At 46.1% G+C, this 11,575-nt stretch overlaps 1 non-coding gene and 1 pseudogene across 1 annotated transcript; both read right to left on the reverse strand.

Annotated features, from left to right (window-relative positions):
- Window positions 1-11,575, reverse strand: part of LOC114009388 (60S acidic ribosomal protein P1 pseudogene) — an 18,994-nt pseudogene that overhangs the window by 6,904 nt on the left and 515 nt on the right.
- On the reverse strand, window positions 3,818-3,981 carry LOC114009394 (U1 spliceosomal RNA). The gene has a single exon (XR_003550824.1). It is a non-coding gene; the product is annotated as a U1 spliceosomal RNA (small nuclear RNA).

Here is an 11,575-nt window from a genome sequence, read left to right on the forward strand (position 1 = left end):
GCTCTTGGGCACGCACGCACCCACGCCCAGCGTGAGTTTTAAGCCACCGGGTCCGGGACACGAACTGCAATCTCCTACGTGGGAGTCCAGCAACATAGCCATTACGCTAACTGCTGGTTCCCTGAAGTTAGACACTTTTAAAAATGATCCCTCTTAGGGAAAATAATTAAATACTTTAAAATAATAAATTTTAAAAATTACTTTTAAAAAATTTATTTACTATTCTTTAATTTGACCAGAGAGAGAGAGAGAGAGAGAGAGAGTGAGAAAGCAAGCTGCCAGGTCCAGGCTTTGAACTGCAGTCAGCCATGTGGGAGTCCAGCCTCTTAATCACCACACCACTTGCTGACCCTTAAATTATTTTTTACAAGCAAATTTATTAATACATAATTTGTGGGACCAGCAGGTGGCCTGGTGGCTAAGGTGCTGGACACTCCCACATGGCCAACTGCAGTTTGAGTACCGGACCTGGTGACTTGCTTTCTCATTTTCTCTCTCTCTGTCTCTCTGTATCTATCTCTGATCAAATTAAAATAAATGAGTGAATAAATAAAATAAAATAAATAATTATTTTTTTAAAAAGACATAATTTGTAAATGAATCCATTTCATCCATTTCAATGCATCCATTTCCAGTCTGATAACTTTTTTTAAAATAATTATTTACTTTTACTTACTAATATTATTATTTTGTAAATTTGTTATAGGGCACATGTGCCCACCGGAGAGAGACAGAGTGAGAAAGGAAAAGTGAGAAAGCAAGCCACCAGGTCCTGGACTCAAACCATGGTCGGCCACGTAGCAGTCCAGCGCCTCAACTACCATACCACCCACTGGCCCCCTCCAGTTTGATAGCTTTTGACAAATGATGCACCATACAACCACCATGCTGTTCAAGAAAAAGAACACTTCTTTACCCAAAACGTCCTCCTGTGCCCAGCTGCAGTTAATTCCATCACCACTCCATGTCCCAAACAATGGATAGTTTAGATCTGACACGATAGGTTAGTTTCCCATGTTCTAGACACTCCCCATAAAACCACACATACGCACTTTCTGTTACTCAGCATGATGTTTTTGAGAGTCATGCTATTGTTGCCTGTTTCAGTAATTTGTTCTACTATTTTATTTTAAGGTCCCCCCCCATAGGGCACGTGTGCTCACCAGAGAGAGGGAGAACGTGAGAAATTAACCTCCAGGGGGATGACCATGCCACAATCCTTTCTTCTCCATTCTCTTCTAGGGATTTGGGCATGCACACACACGTGCCCAGAATTCTTTTCTTCTTTTTTTTAAAGAATTATTTATTCACCCATTTATTTTTTAGTTTTGACCAGAGAGAGACAAAGGGAAAGTGAGAAAGCAAGCCACCAGGTCCAGGACTCAAACTGTGGTTAGCCATGTGGGAGTATTTGGCACCTTAACCACCACGCCGCCACCTGCTGATCCCGCCCAGTATGATTTTCAAGCTACCAGATCTGGGACTTGAACAGCTGTTGGTCATGTCAGAGTCCACTGTCTTAACCATCATGCCACCTGCTGGTCCCAATTTTTTCTATTTTATTTCTGAGTAGTATTCCATTAGATGGATATATCATAATATATCCATTCACCTCTTGGTGAACATTGGAATTGTTTACAGTCAAGGAGTATTATAAACATAGTTGTTAAAAGCAAGTCCTTCAGATTGGTATACATGTATGAAAATGAGAAATCACCCCCTCTGGGGGGATGGCCACCCCACAATCCCTTTGCCTCCATTCTCCTCCCAGGATTTTGGGTGCATGCGTGCACACGTACCTAGTGTAATTTTCAAGCCACCAGGACTGGGACTCAAACCATAGTCAGCCATGTGAGAGTCTAGCGAAGTAACTGCTATGCCATTTGCTAGCCCCCTGGCTAATGCCTTTTGATAGGATTGTCTTTTTTAAAAAAAAAATTATTTATTTTATTTCTTCTTTTTTAAAAAAAGATTTTTTGGTATAGAGTATGTGTGCTCACTAGAGAGACAGAGAGACAGAAAGTGAGAAATTATCTCCTGGGGGGATGGCCTCACCACTATCCCTTCCCCTTCTCTCTGATATTCACCTCCTAGGATCTTGGGCAGGCACACAGATGTGTCTGGCATGAGTTTCAAGCCACGGGGTCCAGGACTCAAACTGTAGTTGGCCATGTGGGAGTCCAGCAATGTAACCACTACACCATCTGCTGGTCTCATGTTAATTAATATTATTCTTTTAAGGTTTGTTATAGGGCATGTGTGGTCATCAGAGAGAGTTAGAGAAAGTGAATGAGCAAGCTGCCAGGTCCGGGACTCAAACCACAATTGACCATGTGGGAGTTCAGTGCCTTAGCCACCATGCCTCCTACTGGCTACAGCGGGCAAATATTTTATAAATTTCACATTTGTTAGTCTTTAATACTAACTACTTTATGAGTAGATACTACATTCACAAGTACAAAATTCATACAAAGTTACAAAAGCCTGAAGGTGACGTCTATATGCTTTTCTTTATGTTCTATTTCATAATTAAGGGAGAAAACTTATCTTGAATATTCTTTCCTGTCAATACACCCCTAATCAATACACACTTACCATCTAGGTGTACTCAGATTATCTCGTGCATCTGTGCAACAACTCCATGAGATACTATATTATTCTTTTCATAAGACACCTGCAATACTGAGGCCTAGCAAATGTAGGAGAGACCCCAGCTCACACAGGGGTAAGTGGCTCTAGAATTAAAGGGAGACCTTTCCACAGGCAGACGGCACCTAGTGCCTTTGTAATAACCTCAGTGAGTCTGACAGGTCTGCGAAGCATCACGGTAGCAGTTCCTGGTCACCACTAGTCAAAGCTTTAAGAAATGCCTTGGCCAGCTGGTGACCTGATGGTTAAAGTGGCTGGATCCCACATGCCTGAATGTGAGGTTCAAGTCCTGGACCTGGTGACTTGAAACACACACCAGGTAGGTACATGTGTGTCTGTGCCCAAAATCCAGAGAGGAAGATGGAGAAGGGATTGCAGCATGGCCATTTCTCCTGGCGGATGATTTCTCACTTTTCCTCCCTCTCTTTTTCTCCCCAAGGGACTCGGAACACAAGTAATGATGGCCCCAAGACCAAGGAAATTCCTTAAACAGTCTCGAAAATCCAAGTGTTATCAGCAAGGCACTGGAAGTTGACAGTCTTGATCGCGAAGTTTATATTGGTGTAAGGGGACCTCCTGTTGCTAGGGAGAAAAAAATAGGCTTTTTTCCATCAAACTAGAGAGGTCCATAGACGTAAGGAAGATCCTGAAAACATACTTGGCATCCTGGTGGTTTTCTTCTGATCTCCGTTTATCTTCCACCCCTGCCCATATAGCAAAAGTTTGTGGGGTCACTTAGATCTTTAAGTGTTTATTTCCAAAAAAAAGCCACTAGGAGATGCCATTATGCCCTTCTGCCATGGTCCTGCCTTTTCCATTGGGCCAGAGAGTGTCGGCTCACTAGGATGGATGTCAAGGATCAGAAGGGAAAGTCGCGGTGTGAGAAGAAAGGTTGACAAAATTCTCACAGCTGTCAGGTTACTATTTGTGGCAAAATCCTCACAGCTGTCAAGCTGCTGTTTGGACGTGGGAGACCCTACTCTAAACTGTAGCTCATACTCAAGAGTTACAGAGATAACGTTACCATAAAAAAACGTATTTATCACTCCGCCAAAAAAAAAAAACTTTAAGTAAGCATAAAAGTCAAGTTTAAAATCAAAGGTTAACTGAAAAACGAAAATACTTACAGAGATGCATAAACTCTAATATTTATAAAACAGCCAAATACCAGGGGAGAGCGCGAACGCAGTCCCCCACTACCACAAATTATGCAGTCGAGTTTCCCACATTTGGGGAAATCGCAGGGGTCAGCACATCCGGAGTGCAATGGATAAGCCTCGCCCTGGGAAAACCACCTTCGTGATCATGGTATCTCCCCTGCCAGGTAAGTATGAGTTGCGCTTCTCGCCTCGGCCCACACCCTCGTGCCCATCTCACTCTGAACATACGGTCACTGTCCCCACGCGGCCTCCGCGCGCTCATCGCCTCAAGCTTCTTCGCCCGGATCTCGCCTGCGGGCAAGATGACCTCCTTGCGGTTGTGGTGTGGCCGTGGGGGGCGTGGAGGCCCTGGCAGAGAGGGACCGGCAGCCTCTTTCCCCGCGGCGACTCCGCCACGCGGGGCGGCCTCTTAACCTGTCTGCTGCCGGGCACCTGCCGAAAGGGCCCTGCCGAAGCCCGGGTCCCCTTCCCGGCATAATGGCTTTTAGTGCTCGCGATAGCACGTTCTGGGGCACGGAGGACGCCGGCTCCGATCCCGCCCGGCCGTCCGTCTCGGTGACCTGGCGCTGTGCGCACACGCTTGAGTCGAACTCATCCGTCCAGGCTGGCGGCTAGATCCCTCGCCCGGCTGTCGGTTCGGTGTGGACCGAGTGTGGGGCGGGCGCACTGACGCCCCCATCCTTCTCTGGGACGCGCGTTGTTCGCCTTCCCACGGACCTCCTGGACTCACCTATGTCCCTGAACATTTCTCCCCTGTTCTCGCTTTCTTGCCCCGGCTTTGGTTTCTGGACGTGCTCTGCGCATTTGCCTCCCAGACGCCCCCACCACGCGTCTCCTTTTCATGTAAGAACTCGCTGTTTTGATATCTGATCACCTTTCATGTCTAATATGGTTCCTTTTGCCACTATCCCCGGGTTACATATGATCACCCTGGCCTACCTTCAGCAAGAACCATGATAGCCCCCAACAGAGTTCGAGTCATTTTCCTCATGCAGATCCCTTCCCAGTCTGTTCCTTGGTATCAATTCCCACTTTTCCACATACTTGAAGTTGATCCCACTCTTCCCCACTGCAAAACTCCGTTGTAGTGGTCCCTACGCATACTGCCCTGGTCCTGAAAAGTCCACCTTTTGGTTGTTTTTTTGTTTTGTTATGTTTTGTGTGTGTGTGTGTTTTTTTTTTTTTTTTTTTAGGTTTTTGCCAGAAGGCTTGCTCAGGTTGGGGAGAGACAGAGAAGACGGGGAGGGGGAGAGTGAGAAATCACTCCCCCAGGGTGGAAGGCCAGCCTCAATCTGGTGCCTTAACCCCCATGCCAACCTCTGTCCCTTTCTGCCCCTGTTCTTTTCTTTAGCAAGTGTCATGAATAATCTTTTTCTTTACCACCACTAAACCACGGAGGAGGACAAAGGACTTTAAATATTCTCTGACCTCTCTCTCTTTCTACCTTCTAATCTTCCACTGTCTGCATCCACCTGGAATCCAGAGATGCTGGCAATGGGCATGCAAGAGGCACAGGATCAGGGGAAAAGCTCAGTGAGGGAAACAAGAGTAGAGAAAATCCAGCATAAATATAAAGTGAAAGAATTTCCTACAATGGCAACTTCCTAAAATGGTTGAAATACATGGAGCTTTCCCCGAGTCTTAAAAATATATATTTCAGTGGGCCGGCAGATGGCAGAGTGGTTTCATTGCTGGACTCCTAGTGGCCCACCACAGTTGGGCCCAGTGTCTTGTAAATCACGCACCACACACTGTGTGTACACACCCAAGATCTTGAAGGGAGGATGAAGAAGAGATTGCATCAGGGCCATCCACCCAGGGGGGTGATTTCTCACTTTGCCTCTCACTGTATCCTCACTCTTTCTCCAGGAAGCACACTCGCTCTAAGGCAAAAACTTCTAAGAGGAAAAAACATTTTGCATATGTGTGTGTGTGTGTGTGTATATTTCAGGTAAAGCTAAAATCATGAGTCACAGTTATAACAATAAACATGTTATCCATTTCTCCATCCTGTCAGGACTTATGTTACTCATATGATAGAGGGCACTGAACCAATATTTAAATTTTATTTTTAGCTTTTTGCTTTAGGGCACATGTACTTGTAGAAAATAGAGAGGGAAAGTGGGCCATTATTTCAAGAAGGGCACCCACAGTGATGGCCATACTGTAATCCCTTCTCCTATATTCTCTTATCAGGATTTTGGGCATACACACACACACACACACACACACTGAGTATTTTCAAGCCTCCAGGTCTGGGACTTGAACTGTGTATTTGGTCACATGGGATCTAGCACCTTAACCACCATGCCATCTGCTGGTCCCTGACAACATTAAAATCTGTCCAGTGGCCAGCAGGTGGCATGTTGTTTAGGGGTGCTGGATTCCCACATGGCTGATCACGGTTTGAGTCCCAGACCTGGCAGCTTGCTTTCTCACTTTCTCACTCTCTCTCTCTGTCCCTCTCTGGTCAAATTAAAATGAATAAATAAGTAAATAAATAAATGGATAAATAAAGTTAAATAAAATAATTTTTTTTTTAAATAACAATTCTTAGGGACCAGCAGTTGGCATAATGGCTATGTCGCTGGACTCCCATGTAGTCAACCGTGGTTTGAGTCCCAGATCTGGTGGCTTAAAGTTGCACCGGGCACATGTGCGTGTGTGCCCAAGATCTCGAAAGGAGAATGGAGGAGAAGGGATTGCGGCATGGCCATCCCCCCGGGGGTTAATTTCTCGCTTTTTGTCTTTCTCTGTCTTTCCGACAAGTGCATGCACCCTATAGCAAAAGCCTCTCCAAAATAATGATAATAATAATAATTTTAAAAATATGTCAAAAGAAAGAGTCAAGCAGCACAAATTTATATGGGGTAAAGGAATATGGAATAAATTCCATAATTGTCAAAAGGGAAGTCAATCACAACTGTACTGAAAAGGACAGATTTGCCTATCAATAACCTACAAGGTACCAGCAGATGGTGTAATTCTCCCATTACTGGACTCCCATGCAGTTGACTGAGGCTAGAGTCCTGGACCCAGTGGCTTCAAATTCATGCCCTTTGTGTTCATGCAGGCCCAAAATCCCAAGAGAGGAATGGAGGAAAAGGGATTATAGCATGGCAATCCCTTTCTTGCTTTCTGTCTCTCTGGTGAGTGAGTGCATGCGCCCTATAGCAAAAATCTAAGAAAAGAAAAGGAAAAAATAACCTACAATATATAAGAAGCTTCTCCATAGCTCAAAGTCAATAAACAAGGTTAAAATCTGTTAAACTGGGGGCCAGCAGTTAGCATAATGGCTATGTCACTGGACTCCCACGTAGTCAAATCCTGGACCTGGTAGCTTAAACTCACGCCAGGCACATGTGTGTGCGTGCCCAAGATCCCCAGAGGAGAATGGAAGAAAAGGGATTGCAGTATGACCATCCCCCCTGGGGGGTGATTTTTCGCTTTCTGTCTCTCTGTCTCTCTCTGGTGAGTGCACACACCCTATAGCAAAAACCTCTCAAAAAAAAATCTGTTAAACTGAGACAGGTATACTGTAGAAGATGGCTCTCCATTAAAATGCAATATTTTCTTTCCATTTTCTTCTTTCTTTTTTTTTTTTTTAGAGGTTTTTGCTATAGGTATGTGTGATCGCCAGAAAGAGAGAGACAGAGAGACAAAAAGCGAGAAATCAACCCCCCAGGGGAGATGGCCATGCCACAATCTCTTCTCCATTCTCCTCTCAGGATCTTGAGCACACACACACACATGCCCTGAATGAGTTTAAGCCACTGGGTCCGGGACTCGAACCGCGGTCGACTACATGAAAGTCCAGTGATGTAGCTATTATGCCAACTGCTGGTCCCCCCATTTTCCTCTTAATTTTTTTTTTGTTGTTGTTTATGTTATAGGGTGCACTCACCAGAGAGAGAGAAAGTGAAAAATTACCCCCCAAGGGGGATGGCCATGCCACATTCCCTTCTCCTCCAGTCTCTTCTAGAGATTTTGGGCACACATGCACATGTGCCTGGCATGAGTTTTTTGTTTTTTGTTTTTTGTTTTTTTTAGAGATTTTTGCTATAGGGCGTGTGCGCTCGCCAGAAAGACAGAGAGAGACAGAGAGACAGAAAGCGAGAAATTACCCCTAAGGGAGAATGGCCATGCCACAATCTCTTCTCCTCCTTTCTCTTCTCGGGATCTTGGGCACGCATGCACACTTGCCCAGCGTGAGTTTTAAGCCACCGGATCCGGGATGCGAACCACGGTTGACTACGTGGGAATCCAGCGACATAGCCGTTACACTAACTGCTGGTCCCCTGGCATGAGTTTTAAGCCAAGTCTGGGACTCAACTGTAGTCAACTACATGGGAGTCCAGAGATGTAACCACTACACCATCTGCTGGTCCCAACTGATTTTTTTTCTAATTTGCCAGAGGGTACGTGAGATCACCACAGATACAGAAAGAGAGAGAGAGAGAGAGGAGAGCGCGCACCCACTAATGGGGCATGGCCCCTTTGCAATCCCTTCTCCATTTCTCCATCCTGTCAGGACCTTACTTCCTTAACTACTGCCTAGCAGCCAGCACACACAAACATTTTTCCACAGAAGAAAACTTTATAAAAAATCATATTGTCAATTGTCAAGGCCTGCTCGGCAAGATGTACACCTGAGGGAGAGCAGTGGTGGATTAGGGAAAAAAAAAAAAAAAACACAAACACACAAACACACAAACACACAAGTAGAGAACAGCAGGGATCGGGTGATCTGGGCACCTGCAATGGAGATAGCTGTGGCCCCGAGCCATTCCCAGCTTTCTTCCTTTATAGGGTAAAAGGGGGTGGGCAGCAGGTTAGGAAGCCAGGTGTGTAACTGTCACCTGAAGCTGAGGAGGATTTTGTGTCTAGCAGTTCTAGCTCTTTCTTGTCTCCCTGGCCCAGCTTGGCTGACATGCAGTTTCTCCCTCCCTCCACTGGCCTTACAGCATGGGCACAAGCTTGGAAAACTGTGCCTTTGTTCATCTTTAAAGGCTACCATTGTTCAGCCCAGGTCCCGCTGCTCCCTACAGTCAATAGTCTCAGAGATAGTGAAAATATTAGACAAAAACTATTTACAAAAAAAAAAAAAAAAAAAAGGAACAGGGACCAGCAGATGGCATAGTGGTTACGTCACCGGACTCCCAGGTAGTTGATTGCAGTTTGAGTCCCAGACTCAAACTTACAACGGGCATGTGTGCATGCGTGACCAAAATATCGAGAGGAGAATGGAGGAGAAGGGACTGTGGAGTAGCCATCCCCCCAGGGTTTCATTTCTTGCTTTCTGTCTCTCTAGTGAGTGCACACGTCCTCTAGCAAAAATCTCTCTGGAAAAGAAAAAAGAAAAAAAAAGGGGGGGGGATAGGAACACTCAGAGAAAAACAAAATGCTTAGAAATTTTGCCCAACCAGGCTCTATCTGGAAAGAGGTCATCCTGCAAGTGGGACCGAATAGGAGGCCTGGGTTTTATCCAACCTAGAGGCTGAGCACTGAAGTAGCCATAGTCCCAGCCTCTCTGAAGGCTGAGGCAGGATGACTGCAATGGTGGCTAGCCTGGGCAACGCCCAGGTCCTGTCTAAAAAGGATCCTGGTGGCAGCTGGCTAGGAGGCTGAGCCAGGAGGTCTGTTCTAGGTCGTCAGAGAGATATGAACAGGGAGCCCCAATACACCAGTGAGAAAGGTATCTGTCACATCAGTCACTGTTATTAGGGGGTTGCAGCTAGACTCTGGTGGTGCCAGGAAGGAAAGCTTATTTATTACTTAAAAGGTCATAGGAGAGGGACCAGCAGATGGCATAGCAGTTGCATCGCTAGACTCTAAAATGGTTGACCGTGGTTCAAGTCCCAGACCCAGTTACTTGAAAATCACGCCAGGCGCAGGGGCGTGTGTGCATGCGTGCCCAAGAACTCGAGAGGAGAATGCAGAAGAAGGGATTGCAGTGTGGCCATCCCCCCTGGGGGGTGATTTCTCACCTTACCTCTCATTGTTGCTCTCTCTGGTGAGCACACACCCTAAGGCAAAAGCCTCTAAGTAAAAAAAAATGTCACAGGAGTGTTGTGGCACAAAATATTATGAAGACCGAGACCACCGAGAAATTAAAGTTTTAGATGCCTTTATTCCTGACCAGACTGCCATCCTGGCCAGGGACTGCCCCCCCTGCCATTGGCAGGTAGAGTTTGTGACGACAGCCCCTATCTACATACAGCTCTGCAGAGCATTTAAGCACAAGGGAATGTTACACTTTGCATGGAGGATGAGGAGGGTTGCAAGGGAGGAAGGGCTGTAAGGCTTGCTATATTCCTTTACCAGCAGTCTGTTAGCAGTTTACAGAAGCAGAACAGCCTGTCTTTTGTTAAATGCATTCTTTTTTTTTGGAGAGATTTTTGCTAGAGGGCGTGTGGGCTCGCCAGACAGAGAGAGACATAGAGACAGAAAGCGAGAAATCACCCCCCAGGAGGGATGGCCACGCCGCAATCCCTTCTCCTCCATTCTCCTCTTGGGATCTTGGGCATGCACGCACATGCACCTGGCATGAGTTTTAAGCCACCGGGTCCGGGACGCGAACTGCGGTCGACTACGTGGGAGTCCAGCGACATAGCCATTACGCTAATTGCTGGTTCCCTAAATGCATTCTTTTTTTTTTTAAGAATTATTTTGTTTTAACTTTATTTATTATTATTATCATTATTATTTTCCAGTTTGATCAGAGAGAGACAGAGAGAGACAGAGAGAGAGAGAGAGGAAATGAGAAAGCAAGCCACCAGGTCCAAGACTTGAACCGTGGTCGGCCATGTGGGAGTCCAGCGCCTTTAACCACAATGCCACTTGCTGGCCCCCCTAAATGCATTCTTAATTTGATCAGGGAAATACACACACACACACACACACACAGAAGGTAAAAGAGCAAGCCACCAGGTCCAGGACTCAAACCATGGTCAGCCACATGGGAGCACCCAGTGCCTTAACCACCACACCACCTGCATCCTTATTCTTGACTCTGCTCTATGGGGTGGGTGAAGTAGGCCTATGGGATGCATCTTAGCCTAACATACCCCATTTTACTTATAATCTGTTTCAGTCCATCACAGGAGGACCTGGAGAACTTTCTTCCCCTTCTACAGCAACACACGCACACAGGCAGCACACTGGGCACTGGCCAGTATCTCACCTGCCACTGGCTGCGCTAGATCGGTATGGGCAAAGCTGTCCCTATGCACATGCTCTCACCTTCGAGTCCACACTGGGCATATTTACAGCTTCCCCAGCTGGGCACTGGAGTGTCCCTTACCAGGCAGGAAGGGAGCAAACATAACAAAAGCCAGGAAGATAACAACAGAGCAGGTGACAGTGACAGACTTCCCATTTCTTTCTTTCTTTCTTTCTTTTTTTAAGAGTTCAGCTTTTTATTGTACACATTACAAAATAGATTTAGTCAAAAAGACCAAAGCCCATGTCATCAACCAATTCTTCAGATTCTTTCTTTGCTTCTACTTTCTTCTCTTCAGCTGGGCGGCAGCAGCTGTGGGGACTAGACCTCTGTCGGCGTCCGCCCCCAGGCTTAGCGCTATTATGGAAGAAGCAGAAAAGATGAGACAAAAAGATAGAGTGGAAACGGACACAGGCAGCCTGAGCCTAGGTAGCCCAAGCAACCTGTGCCGCCCAGACAAACTGGACGTCTTTATTTATAGTACAAGAAGACATTACACATGTGTGTTTCATGATACTTCATGGATTGGTTGCCAGGTTACAGA

Source organism: Tupaia chinensis, unplaced genomic scaffold (genome assembly GCF_000334495.1).
Source record: "Tupaia chinensis unplaced genomic scaffold, TupChi_1.0 Scaffold000529_1, whole genome shotgun sequence".
NCBI lineage: Eukaryota > Metazoa > Chordata > Mammalia > Scandentia > Tupaiidae > Tupaia > Tupaia belangeri.